Source organism: Triticum dicoccoides, chromosome 5B (genome assembly GCF_002162155.2).
Source record: "Triticum dicoccoides isolate Atlit2015 ecotype Zavitan chromosome 5B, WEW_v2.0, whole genome shotgun sequence".
In the NCBI taxonomy this organism is placed as follows: Eukaryota; Viridiplantae; Streptophyta; class Magnoliopsida; order Poales; family Poaceae; genus Triticum; species Triticum dicoccoides.
This window is the reverse complement of record NC_041389.1, coordinates 65,397,809-65,415,372: the sequence shown is the minus strand read 5'-3', so window position 1 is coordinate 65,415,372 and position 17,564 is coordinate 65,397,809. Positions and strand designations below refer to the sequence as shown.

Genomic DNA, 17,564 nt, shown 5'->3' with positions numbered 1-17,564 from the left:
GGGGGAGTCCAACCCCAACCGGGAGTAGGACTCCCCCTTTTCCTATTAGGAGTAGGAGAGGGAAGGAAGAGGGGAGAGGGAAGAAGGAAAGGGGGCCCCGGCCCCCCTCCCAATTCGGATTGGGCTTGGGGGGGGGCGCCCCCTCCTTTGCTTCTTCTCCCTCCTTTCCACTAAGGCCCAATAAGGCCCATATACCTCGCAGGGGGTTCCAGTAACCTCCCAGAGATCCGCTATTGTCCCAATCTCACCCGGAACCTTTCCGGTGTCCAAATATAGTCGTCCAATATAGCGATCTTTATGTCTCGACCATTTCGAGACTCCTCGTCATGTCCGTGATCACATCCGGGACTCCGAACAACCTTCAGTACATCAAAACTCATAAGCTCATAATAAAACTGTCAACGAAACCTTAAGCATGTGGACCCTACGGGTTCGAGAACTATGTAGACATGACCTAGAACTGTTTCCGGTCAATAACCAATAGCGGAACCTGGATGCTCATATTGGCTCCTACATATTCTACGAAGATCTTTATCGGTCAAACCGCATAACAGCATACATTGTTCCCTTTGTCATCGGTATGTTACTTGCCCGAGATTCGATCGTCGGTATCTCAATACCTAGTTCAATCTCGTTACCGGCAAGTCTCTTTACTCATAACGTAATGCATCATTCCGTAACTAACTCATTAGCTACATTGCTTGCAAGGCTTATAGTGATGTGCATTACCGAGAGGGCCCAGAGATACCTCTCCGACAATCGGAGTGACAAAACCTAATCTCGAAATACGCCAACTCAACATGTACCTTTGGAGACACCTGTAGAGCTCCTTTATAATCACCCAGTTATGTTGTGACGTTTGGTAGCACACAAAGTGTTCCTCCGGTAAACGAGAGTTGCATAATCTCATAGTTGTAGGAACTTGTATAATTCATGAAGAAAGCAATAGCAACATACTAAACGATCAAGTGCTAAGCTAATAACGGAATGGGTCAAGTCAATCACATCATTCTACTAATGATGTGATCCCGTTAATCAAATGAAAACACATGTCTATGGTTAGGAAACATAACCATCTTTGATTAATGAGCTAGTCAAGTAGAGGCACACTAGTGACATTAAGTTTGTCTATGTATTCACACATGTATCATGTTTCCGGTTAATACAATTCTAGCATGAATAATAAACATTTATCATGATATGAGGAAATAAATAATAACTTTATTATTGCCTATAAGGCATATTTCCTTCACAGACATCATAGGATGGCAACACATCATTGGATAATAATATGAAGCATAAAGCACCATGTTCAAGTAGAGGGTACAGCGGGTTGCGGGAGAGTGGACCGCTGTAGATAGAAGGGGGGAGGTGATGGAGGTGTTGGTGAAGATGATGGAGGTGTTGGTGTAGATCGCGGTGATGATGATGGCCCCCGGCGGTGTTCCGACGCCACCGGAAGCAAGGGGGAGAGAGCATCCCTTCTTCTTCTTCTTCCTTGACCTTCTCCCTAGATGGGAGAAGGGTTTCCCCTCTGGTCCTTGGCTCCCATGGCGAGAGCCCCTCCGAGATTGGATCTATCTCTCTGTTTTTGCGTTCTCTGGTTCTACCCCTTCACCGTTTCTTTAATATTTGGAGATCCGTAACTCCGATAGGGGTGAATCTTTCGCCCAGATCTTTCTCATAAAATTAGCTTTCTTGCAGCAAAAGAAGAGCGTCAACCGCCTTACGGGGGGCCCAGGATATTCCAGGGCGCGCCTGCCTCCCTGGGGCGCGCCCCTATCTCCTGGCTCCCTCGGGCACCATCTCGCGTTGATTTTACTTCCCAAAAATCACAAATATTCCAAAATAATTCTCTGTCCGTTTTTGTACCGTTTGGACTCCGTTTGATATTGGGTTTATGCGAAACAAAAAACATGCAACAGACAGGAACTGGCACTGGGCACTGGATCAATATGTTAGTCCCAAAAAATAGTATAAAAAGTTGCCAAAAGTATATAAAAGTTGAATAATATTGGCATGGAACAATAAAAAATTATAGATACGATGGAGACGTATCATACAACGATGGGGTAAACCGGATTATTTTATCACCATGACATGCAATCCCTACTGGGAGGAGATAACTAAGGAATTATTGCCTGGACAACTGCCGCAAGACCGTCCAGACCTTGTGGCAAGAGTATACAGAGCTAAACAACAAAGTATGATGGACCTACTAATTAAGGGTAAGCATTTCGGAGAAGTTGCGGCTTATGTATATGTCACCGAGTTTCAGAAACGAGGTCTCCCTCATGAGCATATACTTTTAATCATGAAAGCCAAAAGCAAGTTAAGGACCCCAGATGACTATGACCGGGTCATATCTGCAGAGATACCCGACAAGAAGAAATATCCTGTTCTTCATGATCTGGTAGTCAAACACATGTTGCACGGACCATGTGGTGCACTGAAGAAGAGTTGCCCTTGCATGATAGATGGACAATGTCGGTTTCATTACCCACGATATTTCTGTGATGCCACATTACAAAGTAAAGATTCATATCCGAATTACAAACGAAGGGACGATGGGGTTCGAGTTAGGATCAGAGGAGCAGATTTGGACAACAGATGGGTGGTCCCTTACAACCCCTTCCTGCTAATGACATACAACTATCACATTAATATTGAAGCATGCTCGAGCATCAAGGCAGTCAAGTACTTATTCAAGTACATCTACAAAGGGCATGATAAGGCATCATTTGCATTTGAGCAAGATATTATCAAGGATGGGGGAATCATCAACGAAATCCGACAATATAGGGATGCACGCTATATATCTCCTCCGGAAGCTATTTACAGGATATTCGGCTTTAAAATGTTTTGTGTCAGTCCATCTGTGTTGCATCTCCAACTTCATCTGCCAAACATGCATACGGTTGCATTTAGGGCTTATGAAAATCTGGAAGATGTTGTCGCTCGGCCATCTTCTTCCAAATCCATGCTTACTGAGTACTTTGGGATGAACCAAAAGTATCCAGAGGCATGGAAATGGCTGTACAGAGAGATCCTAGAACATTATAGGTGGATTACTGGTAATAAGAAGTGGCAACTGAGAAAAAATAATAGATCACAAATAACAAGACTGGTGTATGCACACCCTGCTGAAGGAGAGAGGTACTACTTGCGGGTGATCCTCAACCATGTTCGAGGTGCCACTTCATTTGATGATTTAAAAACAGTGAATGGAAATCCATGCAGTTCCTTCAGAGAGGCATGTGAGCACTTAGGACTCATTGAGCATGACAGGACACTTGATGATTGCATGACAGAGGCAGCAACATTTCAGATGCCTTCTGCACTTAGACGGTTGTTTGCAACTATACTGGTATTCTATGAGGCAACAGAAATCCGTCAGTTGTGGGACAAACACCTAGCATCGATGTCTAAAGATTACCACCGTACTCAATCAAATGAGGCAGCACTTGAGCAGATGGTCCTTAGGGATATCAGGGATCTGATGCAATCCATGGGAAAGGATATTAAAATGTATGGACTTCCGGATATGGTTGACACGGATGGTTCTTCTGACGCCGAGTATAGGGAGGTAAAAAAGGAGAGGCAAGTCAAAGCAGATCAAGAACATCTAGATCTATTCAACTTCCTGAACAATGAGCAACTGGCTGGTTTCAATGACATAATGGATCATGTGACGAACCAAAAAAGCCAGATATTCTATGTTGATGGTCCTGGAGGCACTGGGAAGACGTACTTGTACAAGGCATTGCTTGCGAGGTCCGTTCGATGGGCCTAATAGCGATTGCAACTGCTACATCAGGTATTACAGCGTTGGTAATGCCTGGAGGCCGAACTGCACACTCCAGGTTCAAAATTCCAATCAAGCTCACTGACAACAGCATGTGTAGTTTCACAAAGCAGAGTGGTACGACAGAGTTGCTTAAACATGCATCCTTGATAATTTGGGATGAAGTTGCAATGACAAAGTGTCAAGCAGTTGAGACGCTTGACAGATCGCTACAGGATATAATGGAATGTCCTCTACCGTTTGGTGGAAAGGTTGTCGTCTTTGGTGGGGATTTCAGGCAGGTCCTCCCCGTTGTGACCCGAGGGACAAGAGCACAAATCACGGATGCTACACTTTTGAGATCCTATTTGTGGGAGAAGATCCGCAAGATACGCCTCACGCGTAATATGCGAGCACAAGCGGACCCTTGGTTCTCCGAATACCTCCTTAGGATAGGCGATGGAATGGAAGAAACAATTGGCGACGACTATGTGCGTCTCCCTGAAGACATTGTGATTGCTCATACCGAGGACGAAGAACCTATTAACAAGCTCATCGAAGATGTCTTCCCATCCCTGCACACCAATGCTATGTCGAGAGAGTATATGAGCACACGTGCAATCCTCTCGACCAAAAACGAACATGTGGATGACCTGAATGACAAGATGATCTCCAGGTTTCCGGGCGAAGAAAAGGTGTACCACAACTTTGACTCTATCAAGGATGACTTCCAGAATAATTACACGATTGATTTGCTGAACTCGCTCACACCAAACGGGTTGCCCCGCATGTGTTGAGAGTAAAAATGAACTACCCGATCATTTTGCTACGGAACCTCGACCCTCATAATGGGCTATGTAATGGAACACGACTTATGATTAGAGCTTTCCAGGATAATGCAATCGATGCAGAGATTGTTGGTGGTCAGCATGCTGGAAAGAGGGTGTTCATACCTAGGATCCCTATGTCACCCTTGGAGTACACCTTACTTCCCTTCAAGCTTAAGAGAAAACAGTTCCCCATCCGCCTGAGTTTTGCGATGACCATTAACAAGGCACAGGGTCAAACCATCCCAAACGTTCGTATTTACCTTCCAGAGCCTGTATTCTCACATGGCCAGCTATATGTTGCATTGTTAAGAGGTGTGTCAAGAGAGACAACGCGAATTTTAGCCAAGCCTAACAGGGAGGTTGATAAATCTAGGAGAAGCACCAAAAACATTGTGTACAAAGTTGTTTTAGAGGGGTGAGGTTTGTGCGATCGTTCGTGTTTTCTCTGTACCTTTTGCTTTTCTATAACTAACTAGTAAGTGTGCACGTGCAACGCACGTCTACATAAATATTACTACGAGATGTCAGCCTATTTGTGGAGCTCTGTGCTCAAGAAAGATACGGAACCTGTGTCAGTCATGGAAGTCCGTTCTTGAGAAAGAAAAGGCCCCCATGTCGATTGCTCGAGTGACACGAATGGCGACCCCAGCGCCTCCCTTCCTTCCCTCCTATCTTGCTATCATTGGTGGAAATTGTTTGGCAAATTGGTGTATGTTGTGAATTTGATATGTCGTAAAATATAGTAAGGAAGAACATGTAATGTGGCTCAACATTTTACAACGTGTGGTACAAACTCTCTGTTTCATATAACAGATACTCTCCATTGGCACCATTTTCTTCAAATGCTTGGCGATAACCAGCAAGGTTTATCCCTTCCAACTGTAACCCCACATCCTGCAAGTAAAAAACTACTTTATCAAGACAACAAAGAGTATTTTGAATTATAAGCAGCAATCTAGAGCTTGCACTATTATAATTCTCTTAGTTGAAAATGATCTATGCTTATCTAAGTGAAGAAATGATAAGTTTGATTAAAAATTGCAGAGCACAATTGTTTTTTTTTTGCAATTCCAGAGTGTTATTTCTTGCAATCTTGAAAATGCTTCTATTGCAAATTAACAACATTGAACAATTTGTCATAAAAACTGCAATATTCAGAAGAGAATCATTCATTTCTATACAATCATGTACTGAAAAATGCACTCTTTCGACTCGTTTCCAAAACATACAGGGTCACATGAACATTTCAATTAAAGAGTTACCACATCTTTCTCATTTGAAAATTTATCTCTTGATTCAATATCACCACCGAGGCACCCACACTTCATACCGAATATTTTTAGTACCTATGGATAATGTAAACATAATATTGCTAGAGGGGACAAAGTAGGCATTTCAATTAAAGAGTGACCACAACTTTCTCATTAGAAAATGTATCTCTTGATTCAGTATCAGCACTGAGGCACCCATCATTTGTTCCAAAAAAATTGTAGTACCTATATATAATGTAAACATAATGTTTCAGAGAGTTGGAGGGCTTAATGCAATATCTCAAATGCCACAATACCTAGCCCTGACCCTAGTAAAGAGGGGACAAAATAGGCATGGCACACACAGAACCTCCTCCCTTACACCACGTGTACATTTTTAAAGAAACTCATGCATCTGAAATATAGAAGGAGTGAGTAAGTTTCAAACTTGGGAAACAATAAAATTTAGCCTACAAGGGACATGATCAAACAATTTCTAGAAAGGACGGTCAGAATTGTTTTTCATCTTCACTATTAGTAGGAACAATGATTCTGAACTGAGGAGGTGGAGGGAGTGGGATTTGCATTACCATAATCTAAAGCCTAGGGCGGTGTGGCAGAGGAATAATTCAAAGTCATGGATCGAGGATAATCCTAATCCACTTTCAGTAGAATGTAGTCTACTATAGAAAGCCCAAACTTACCGAGGCAAATCACCTAAAGGCAAATGAAACTCACCATGGGATGGACGTTCCTCACCATCTGCCGACCTACGGCGAGGGAGGAGTGAGAAGATGGCGGCGTGTTCATACCTGTGGTGCATCCGATTTTGTGGTGAGCAGTTCCGTTTGGCACGGTGATGAATGACACTGACTGTGGTGGTGACCATCCGGCTAGGTCCGCGGACGTCAGTCCAAGACATTGAAGCCCTCGTCCACTTGATCAATTCATTTGAAGCTATAAACAACAAACAAATAAATATTTCCAGTTCAGTTGTTGATCTCGACAGTTGAGTATGACACTTGTATTAACACTTGAACGATAGCTATTTGTTTAATGTAAGGATAAACACACTTTGCTTCTAAAAAAAATGAGACCAACCCAAGGGCTAACCCTCGTTGTCATTTATTTATAGGAGAAACTCCGCGAGCACCACGTGTCCAAGCCGGGACTTGAACTCGGGTGGGCTGGCAGCAACCTCAGCTGCCCAGCCAACGGGTCGACGCCCCATCCTCACACTTTGCTTCTCCAACCATGTACAGTGTACTGAAAGAAGAGAAAAGAGCAAAAAATACAGTACACTTAGTAGAAAATAGTGAAAAAAAGCTGGTAGAAAACTGTGTAAATTAGAGTAACTTCACAACCATAGCCATAAGAGAGCGGAGGGAGTACACGGCCACACGGATGAAAAAACAACAAACACCAGAATTACTGCATCCCAAATCTGAGCCTGACCGGGCCCCCTGAGGGCCATGCGGCAAGAGATCACCTATGAGATAAACACAAGGGTTGACAAATATGCATGTTGGTAATGAAAATCACGACATGGCATCAGGCAAGTCAATGCATATACATTGGGCATCTTGCTTCCATAATGATGTTTGACTCTACCTATAAATGGAGAACTACCATTCATTGAGGTATACATATCAAGCTATAGCATGATTTTAATTAAATCGAAGACGACGGAATTTTGCCTCACCTGGACAAGCATCCCTAGTAGCGATACTCATAATAGATTCCGCCACATAGCCCAGCTGACAAAGTACGACAAGATGGAAAAATAATGGATGAGTTACGGTACTCAACAGTCCACGACTCAAATAAAATATATAGTTCACACCTTGTTACCCCTTGCTCCATAAATCAGGTTAAGCACAATGTCAGTTTACGCAACAACCCATATACATGAAGGGATTAATCAAAATTCACTTACCAACATTTGCTAAATAAATCATGATATGAACAATATGTAAATAATTCCGTCAAAAAAAACAATATGTAAATAGCAAGGTATTGTGTCTGAACAATAGCACACATCCAGTAGGATCTAACTACAGAAAATAATACCATGCAATTCAATCTTTAAAGATGCACCGAATCAGTCTAAAATTTTAAGTAAACAGCCTTTTAAAATTTCAGTTCTAATACATTTACATGTGTTCATGAGGAGAACACATCAAAAGCAATTTAAAAGGACCTATCAGATCTACACCAAGTGGTTAAGTGGATATAACAAAATTACGAATTCTATAAGTTGTCACCTGCCACTTGCATTGCAAACTTTATGCTGACATCCAAAACGTGCAAGCATCAGCTAGTTCAAGAACTTACAAGAAGCACAGAGCAAGCAGCGCTGCCTAGCCACCTCGCCGTCTCCAGGCTAGACTCGAAGCTAGTGCACACACGCGCACTGCATCCGCCGACTGGCGTCGGCAGCGGCAAAACGATGCACGGCCCAGAATCATACTGACCACCACCCCTAAAACGGGAACCTGACGTAGTAGGTGGCCGGACGCCAGTGAAAAGGGCGGATAAGCGGTGCCCGAGATGTCACAGCCGGCGGGGAGGGAGGCACGGAGGAGGGGCGGGCATGGATGTGTAGAGGAACAGCGAGCCCGTGACGGTGAGTCCGGAAAAAGAGCTTCGGCGACGAATTCCGTGTGTTTGTTTACGGCCTCTGCGGCTCCGTCAGGTTCTATACCTCCTCGAGATCCTTGTTCCTGCGCTGCACGCCGGACTTCGTCCTGGTCGTCATCATCGCGGCGGACGCAACATGGTGGGTTGCCTTCAGGGGTAGCCGGAGAAGAGAGTCGTGGCCTCCATCTGGCGACCGTAGGCTGGCGGCGGCGATCTAACCCTACGAGGGTGCGATGAATATGGAAGGAAAGCCAGGGAGGAGCGGGCTGTGGGGCTTGATTGATGTGAGAATACGGGTTACGTTTTGCAGGAAGACGTATTTGGCAGAGTAATCGTCCGCCCAGGTCAAAGTTCGCTTGTTTAATAGTAGTAGTAGAAGTAGTAGATGCGAATCAACCTGTGGTTGAGTTGGTTAGGTGGACAGTGGTATCTCCAACCCATCAGGGTTCAAATCCTGGTGCTCGCATTATTCCTGGATTTATTTCAGGATTTTCGGCGATGCGCTTTCAGTGGGAGGAGACGTTCCCGTCGACGACGAGGCGCCTACGGTGACTTCGTAAATCTCAAGATGATATGCCGGCTCCTTCTCTCGAAGGTGCTCATAGGGGTAGGGTGTGCGTGTGTGCGTTCATAGGGATGAGTGTATGCGCGTGTATATGAGCGCTTGTGTCTGTACTGATGCTAAAAAAAATAGTAGTAGTAGATGAGAATACGGGTTACGTTTTGCAGGAAGACGTATTTGGCAGAGTAATCATCCGCCCAGGTCAAAGTTCGCTTGTTTAATAGTAGTAGTAGATTCTGGACCTAGCACTTATCTTTTTTTTTACTTCCAGGTTTTTATCAGATCGCACTATATTATAATCATGAAAGAAGAAGGATATTGATGTGACCTTCGACTCTGCATATCTGTGTCGTTTATTTGTGTCATTTATTTATAATCATTAAAAAAGAAGGATGTCGATGTGACCTTCGACTCTGCATATCTGTGTGGTTTATTTCTGTGATTTATTTATTTGTAAATAAAAAAGCACAACAGCACACTTGAAGTACTGTAACTTTATGATGGTTGGATTTACTAGCACTTATCTTTTTTTACTTCCAGGTTTTTATCAGACCGCACTATATAATAATCATGCCAAAAGAAGGATGTCGATTTGACCTTCGACTCTGCATATCTGTGTCGTTTATTTGTGTGGTTTATTTATTTGTAAATAAAAAGCACACCAGCACACCTGAAATATTATAACTTTATGATGGCTGAATTTACTAGCACCTATCTTTTTTTTACTTTCAGGTTTTTATCAGATCGCACTATATAATAATCATGAAAGAAGAGGGATGTCGATGTAATCTTCGACTCTGCATTCTGTGTCGTTTATTTATTTGTAAATAAAAAACACACTAGCACACCTGAAATATTGTAACTTTATGATGGCTGGATTTACTAGCGTCTATCTTCTCAATGCAAATTTTCTTTTTACTCATGACCGGGAATTAATGAGAAAACAAAATTACGAAACTCACCTTGATGGTTACACATCAATGCCAAGAGTTTTCAGCTGTAGTACAATAATGTAACATCCTTCAATCTCAGGAATATTGGATTCTGCCGTGTTAGCAAACTCATAACTAAAAGCACTTCGCTGGCCCCTCCTATCCAGCACGGCCGCTGATGGTACAATAAACTGGCAAGAGAAAGGACATAGGAATTATATTTCTTTACAGAAAGGTTTAAGCTTTCTCTGTACAAAATCGTAAAGGAAAGAACACACAAAATCGAAGAAACGTTCCAATGAGCTTAACTATATATTTCTGTATAAAATGTATTACGAAAATAACTCAATTAATTTAATGTGCTTGGGTATAAATAAAAGCAAAAACATTGTGGGGCCTGAGATAAAACAAAGGAAAGCATGGGGCCAGAGATAAATCAAAGGAAAGTGTGGGGCCTGACATAGCAATCACGATTCACTTTCCTCCTCACGCTATGGAAGTCCTTCCCGTGACTTCCGCCTTGTATATTGCCTAGACCTAACGACTTCTTGATCAGGAGCCCAGAGAAGCACCGTAGGGTTTCCCTTCAACCTCCCCTGAATCCTGCTTTGCGAGCTCGCTGCCGCATCCTCACACTGCTCCACCATGAAGGTCTCTTCCGCCGCGAAGGCCTCCACCTTGCCGCACACATCTGTCGGTGGTGACCTACCATCGTCCTTCATGTCTATGCCACAATCCCCGGTGGCCTATACGGATCAATCTACAATAATCATGGTAATGGTATCTCTCTGCAATTTCATCCTATTCATGCTTTCGCATCTGCGAAACAACAAAGTCACTAGAGGGGATCCAACTAACTAAAACAACATGATCTGTGTGACCCTACAAAATCACCAACATGCTCTGTGCGACTTAGGAAATTCTTATTATTACAACATCTAGATGATTAGTCACGCAAGTGAATCTCAAAAGGTTGACTGATAATTGAACAAAGAAATAAATCATTATAATTTAGGTGGGAACAATATTCTGGTAGCACTATGTTAAGTAAACGTGTACAGATATTTGCATCCAGTTGTGATGTACAAAACATAGGGTCTAATGGTAAGAGCAGATCAGAAACTGTGGTTTCCACACACAAATAGGAGTGCTTATTTACCACATGAGCTCTGCCATCAATTGATTCACCGATTCAGCCCAAGTAACCATTGAACATAAAACAATGGCAAAATTATGTCAGATGGATATCTATTCCAGAACAGAATTAAACTTGCCTGACCATGAGGTGCCACTCATATCGGGACTACACTAACCCTCTGAATATGACACAACTTCAGTTCGGTAAACAATGCCATTGTGTAATCAAAACATCCACAGATCCATAGAATTTGTAGGTGCGTGATATATATGTATTTAACAGAATATCATACCACCAGCAGCATACGATTTATATATGCTTGGGTTTTCAGGAACTCATCGACAAGGGAGCCAAGGACGAGCATACACAAAATATTCAGATTGAAGGCATGATAATCAAAGATGAGGATATGAACACCGAGTCAACAAAGGCAATAGAAGAACAAACCATCAAGGATGATACAGAAAATATGGAGATTGATGAGGTGATACTCTAAGTCGACAAAGGCGGTTTTTATTTCACATGTCATTATTATTTTTATTCTGGTAGGACAAAACAATATGTAATTTGTAGTATAATAATATCATGCCTACAATTCTTTACTCACTTTAATAATATTTTCTGTTTTATAAGTACTGGATAACATTGTATTATTGTGTGTTTCAGATAGTAACCGAGGAAGAATCAAATGGAATAGACAACAAAGATGGAGAAGAGAAAAAAAATAGCACACAAGCTACTGATTGCGAAGTGACAAAGGCATGCTTTCTTTTCGACTATCCCAAATAGTTCTAATTCTAATTATTTTATATCCTCCATACAAATTATTCTTTGTAATGTTCCTATCAGGAATTAACCTTCAAGGAAACAAGTGAACAAATGCAGCCAACTCAAGACGATGAATTAGCACAAAGATTCAACACCGAAGGGGGAGAAACTATAGGGGACAAGCTGGCAGAATCAAATGGAATAGCCGACAAAGATGAAGTGCAGAAAAAGGAGAGCTCGCGGTTCACTTAATCCGAGGTGACACAGGCATATATATTTTTTCAACTATGTCCCAAATAGTTCTAATTCTAACTATATTATATCTTGTAATGTTGCTCTTAGGAATTAACCTTCAATGAAACAAGTGAACAAATGCAGCCAGCTCAGGATGAGGAATTAGCACAAACATTCGGTACCAAAGGGCCAGAAACTATAGGGGAGACGATGCCAGAATCACATGGTATAGCTAACAAAGAATAAGTGGAGAAAAAGCATAGCATGCAGTCCACTGATTCTAAAGTCTCCGAAGTGACAGAGGCATCAGATGATGAAGAATTAGCACACACATCCGGCACAAAAGGGGCACAAACAGGGAAGCCTATCCCTATCCAAATGCATAACAAACCTAAGAAGGCACAATACTACGTGGTGGCTCCAGAAGGCATGAACAAATCCTTCTATGCCATGCTTTTGCTTCACTAATTTTCTTCATTATTAATAATTCTTCTTGCTTACATCATGATAGATTACGCCTGCACCGGTGATGATTGGTCGGTGATTGAAAATATCATGTCTGAACCAAGTGATAAAAGAAATTTAGTGAGCATCAACGACTCATATCTAAAAACAACAGTTACTACGTCTTATAACCGCCGAAGAATTTGTTGGCGACGAAGTAAGTATATGTAGCTTTATGACAAGACGATGCTATTTTAACATATGTTCCTATATCTCTTATAACCAAGGTGTGCACTTGATATTGTAGATCATAGACACATACATACATTGCATAAGTGCTAAAGAGCATCTACAGATGAGGTCAGGTGGAAGTGTTTTCTTAGAGAATGCAAGCATCTCTAAGATGATAAAGGAATTTAGCTCTATACATGATGACGTACCAAGATGGGTATTAAAGAGAGCTACAACTTATTTAGAACATGATATGGCGAGTCTCAATTCCGTACATATTACTATGATGAATTCAATCGAGGACAGATGTTTGTATAGATGAGACCTAAACTAACAAATCTCTTTTTTCAGATATTTATTCCAGTAAACATTGAACACTTTCATTGGTACCTAGCAGTTATAAATACCAGGGTGAAACGTATCCAGGTGCTTGACTCGCTAGGACCAGGAATGCCCCGCAAAGACCTTAACGCTATGGTTAGTTATTAGTCCCACTACACCATCTTTTGATAAGACAATTTATGTCATTCTTTGCTTTTGATGCTAATACTTGGTCATTTATTCATGTAATAGCTGGAAGGACTGAAAAATATGTTCCAACATGCATAGCTCCAAATGGAACTAAAATTGGATAAGTGGAAAGACATAAACATCACAGCATGGGCAAGGGACGAGTGTCTTAAGATCAAACTGCAGACAGATGGGTATACCTCTTTCGATAGAAACTTGTTGATCTCATCCCCTTTAGGCAGCTCCTTGTTCTCCTTCAGAATATCTAGGGAACGAACATTACACACAGTGAGGCTATGCACCGATTTGACGGGGAGAAGCAGGCGGTGGGGTCAGAGAGACTAACCTGGACCCGGACGAGAGAGGAGAAGCGTAGGGAGGGTCCTGAGCAGCAGCACAGCACGCGGAGGTCATCATGGTCATCTTGATCAAGATGGAGGTCGCGAGCAGCAACTGCTCCTGCTCCTGACCGAATCAAACAGGGAAAATTAGATGGGATCGGAGAGTAGACCATCAGGATCGAGGGGAGAAGAAGACTTGGAACCGGACCTTGATAGCGTCCCGAGTAGGAGGGCAGGGAAATTCGTGCCACGCAGGAGAGGTTGGATAGGCTCCTGGCGGCTACATCGAGCGCATCAGGACGACGGAGGGCCAAGGCGTCGCCGGCGACCATGCCGACCTCGAGCGCCCTGCCGTCGGCAGGAAGTGGAAAGGGGGTCAGCCCGGTTCGAAAAAAGGAGGAGGGAGGGGCGGGGCGGGGCACAGTAGGGCCTACCCATCCGCCGGCGCTGGTGACGAGGGGGTGGCCACAAGAGAGCGCACGCGGTGGATGGCCCCATCGTCGCCAGGAGGAGTGAGGGGCGGGGCGGGGCAGAGCAGGGTCTACCCTTCCGTTGATGCTGGTGACGAGGGGGGCGACCACCAGAGAGCGCACGCGATGGATGGCCCCGGCGTCGCCAGGAGGAGTGAGGGGCGGCGCAGAGCAGATCGCCGGGCCGCCGGCTGTGGATGGGGATTTCGCGGCCAGGAATGAGGGAAGAATGGGGAGGAAAGGAGAAGTGAGGGGGCGGTGGGAGTTTGACTGAGCTTTGAGTGAGTGCGGGTTGTCCGAACAAAAATATACTGTATTAGATTAAAAACAGATCATTTGATGAGTTTGTGAAAATTTTGTTTTCATCACGGCATTATATTTCATAGGGCATGTCCGGTTCACTAAGTTTGTGAAAATTTTGTTTTCATCACGGCTTGTTTCAGTCATGATCATTTGATGATTCTAAAAGTTGTTTTATACAAATATCTATAAATTTGATAAAAAAATGATTGAGCATATTTAAGGTTTATATTTGTAATCATGCAGGTCATCTTGTGGTCTGTGGATGGTAAATTTTATGGAGTACTTCACAGGAGATATTTTGTCTGATATTCCTACACAGGTATTTTTTTACTGTGTATCATTATATTTATTCTATGTTGTATCACTACTTAACTCTTATTACTGTTTTAATAGGAACATATGACAGATTTTAGAATAAAACTAGCTGTCATTTTAGTGGACTCAGAATTGAATGATGATAATATAAGAAATCGAGACATGGAAGAGGACGAAAACAACACAGTTCCCACAGAATGTATGATTCTGGATAGACCCCCTTGAGAATTTCAAAACATCAAAAACATCAACAGAAGTTGAGCTCATCTCGCGGTCATTTATTCTTTCACCGTCTGTCAGCCCAACAAACGATGATTTAATAGATGAACTTTGCTTGTTCATCGGTATGGTTGATGATGTTGATGATATTTTTGATTTTACAGGAGCGAATGGGTGAAAAGCTCTGATTCATACCCTATTAGCTTAAATTTGAGACAAATTAAAAACATATTAAGTAATGATGAATACATGGATATTCATTGCTTTAATATGGCTGTGCGAATACTAGCGCGCCACGAAGTCCAGCTTCTCAGAGACATTCCATCTCACTATATGGATTTGAACTTTTGTGTAAGTTACTATAATCACGTAATACATTTTTTTTCTCATTGCACTAATATTTTCTCATTCTTACTTTAGTCCATGTTCCACTATGCACGAGACTCAAGTCACTGTGAACATATGGAAATTGCTACATTCAAACGGTTGTTTCATAGCTGACCTGACAGTAATGATTATCATATCTCTCAATGTGATACGGTAAGATTTTTTTTCATTTGTAACAGTGCTTTACTTGGTCTTAATTAATATTCTATGCATTTCTAAACTATTTTATCATTGCAGATTTTATTGCCTTGGTATATGTTTGGGTTATTTCTATTATTTGTCTTAGATCAAAATAGAAAAGTTGTCTCAATTATCGATCCGATACCAATACCTACTTTCGGGAAGAATGTTCTTAAAACCGTGGTCGACAATCTAAACCTTGCGCTTGAAGTTGCAAACCCTGCATTCAAGGATGATATCTCTAAATGGGAATGCATAGTTCCTGTTGCTCCAACAAACTCACACTGGTACGAATCTTTTAAACATATTACAATATTAATTGATTCATTTAACACACATTATGTGTTTATTTCATACATGCAGTGCATTGTCTGGTTATTTGGTTTTTAATTACATGCACTCATTGTGCGATGGAAAGCTACATTTTCCCGTACCTCAAGTGACTATTTACACCATGCTTATTTTGTATACACATTGCACATGCAACTTGTTATAACAATGTTGTATAATGTCAATGTAGGATGGTTTTCAACTGAGGAAGCAATTTTTGGTGCATATTTTAAAGTACGAAGATAATGAAGCTCAAAACAATATCCCATAGATTGAACGAAGCATCATTGATCGCATTTATAGATGGACCTTCATTGCTTCAAAAGATGGACCTTCAAGACATGCTTAGTTGCGGTTTTTAGAATATATTCTTGTAGCAATTATAATACAATTATTATGTGACAGTGAATTTTATGCGAAGACATGTTTATGATACGTGCGTTGGATCACAAATATGTCACACTTTTTGAAAATGCAATTTGAGTGACATGATAACATTTTGTAGCGAACTGTATTTTTTGTAAAAAAAACATTTTAGTATTATATTATATGAACATGTTTTGTTTGAGACGTGCGTTGCACGTGCATGTGTACTAGTATGCTAGAACAGCTAGATTATATACTCCCGTAGCGTGCTACGGGCAATATAATTACCTAGTAAATTCAAGAATTGCTAGGCGTGTGAGTATGTATGTGACGCTGCACCCGAACGAGGTCCAGTGCTGCCTTCTCGTTGAGCTTGTTGCTCTGCTGGTGTTCCATGTAGTCCCTGTACGTGACCCCCCTGAACTCTAGGCCCGAGGGCGACACGGCCAGCTCCGGCACTGGCTCGACAACGGCGTCCAGGCACGGCCCGAGCAGGCTCACGCACGACATCCTCGCCTGCGCTCGGTCGACCAATGCGCGGTGGAGCACGCCCTTGTACCTTCCATTGCTCACAATCTGCATGCCATTCGCAACACACGAACCAGCACAGCAGGTTCAGATTGTTCTTGTCGTCTATATATAGATAGATCACAAGAGACAAAGAGTCGATCGGTTGGTCACCTCCAGCTCATCGCCGGCGATAACGAAGAATGATCCGGGGAGGGGCTTGGCGAGGAGCCACCGGCCGTCGTGCTTGACGTGGAGGCCATCGACGCCGTTCTGGAAGAGCAGAGTGAGGAGGCCGTGGTCAGAGTGAGCCGGCAGCCCGATCACCCCATCGTCGTCCGAGTCAAGAGCGCACGGCGGGTAATGGTTGCCGATGAGGATCTGAAGGCCGGAATCGAGGTCCAGGCCCTCAGCAATGCGGCCGCCGCCGAGCCCCAGGCTCTCGGAGATGGCCGCCGTGAGCTCCAGCAGCAGGCCCCTGGTGCGCGCCGCGTACTCTGCGGCTACGCCCCGCAGGCTGTCGGGCTTGGCGGGGCAGTGGAGCTCCGGGTGCGCGAACATCTTGACGTAGTCCCGCCAGTACCTGGCGCCATTGACGGCAGAGTTGAAGCCCGTGCCGACGCGGACGGGGTCCATCGGGCCGGCGTCCATGTGCTCCTGCTTCTGCTCCGGCGGGAGGCTGAACAGCTCCCTGCACACCCCATGGTTGATCACCTTCATCATGGATTTATATTTATTATCTAGACTTGAGAATGGATCTATACATAGGTTTAGCGTTTGGTTCATATGTACGCACTCCCTCCATCCGAAAATACTTGCCCCC

At 43.0% G+C, this 17,564-nt stretch overlaps 1 pseudogene; it reads right to left on the bottom strand.

Annotated features, from left to right (window-relative positions):
• Nucleotides 1-16,531: 16,531 nt before the first annotated feature.
• LOC119309089 overlaps nt 16,532-17,564 on the bottom strand; it is a 3,082-nt pseudogene continuing 2,049 nt past the window's right edge.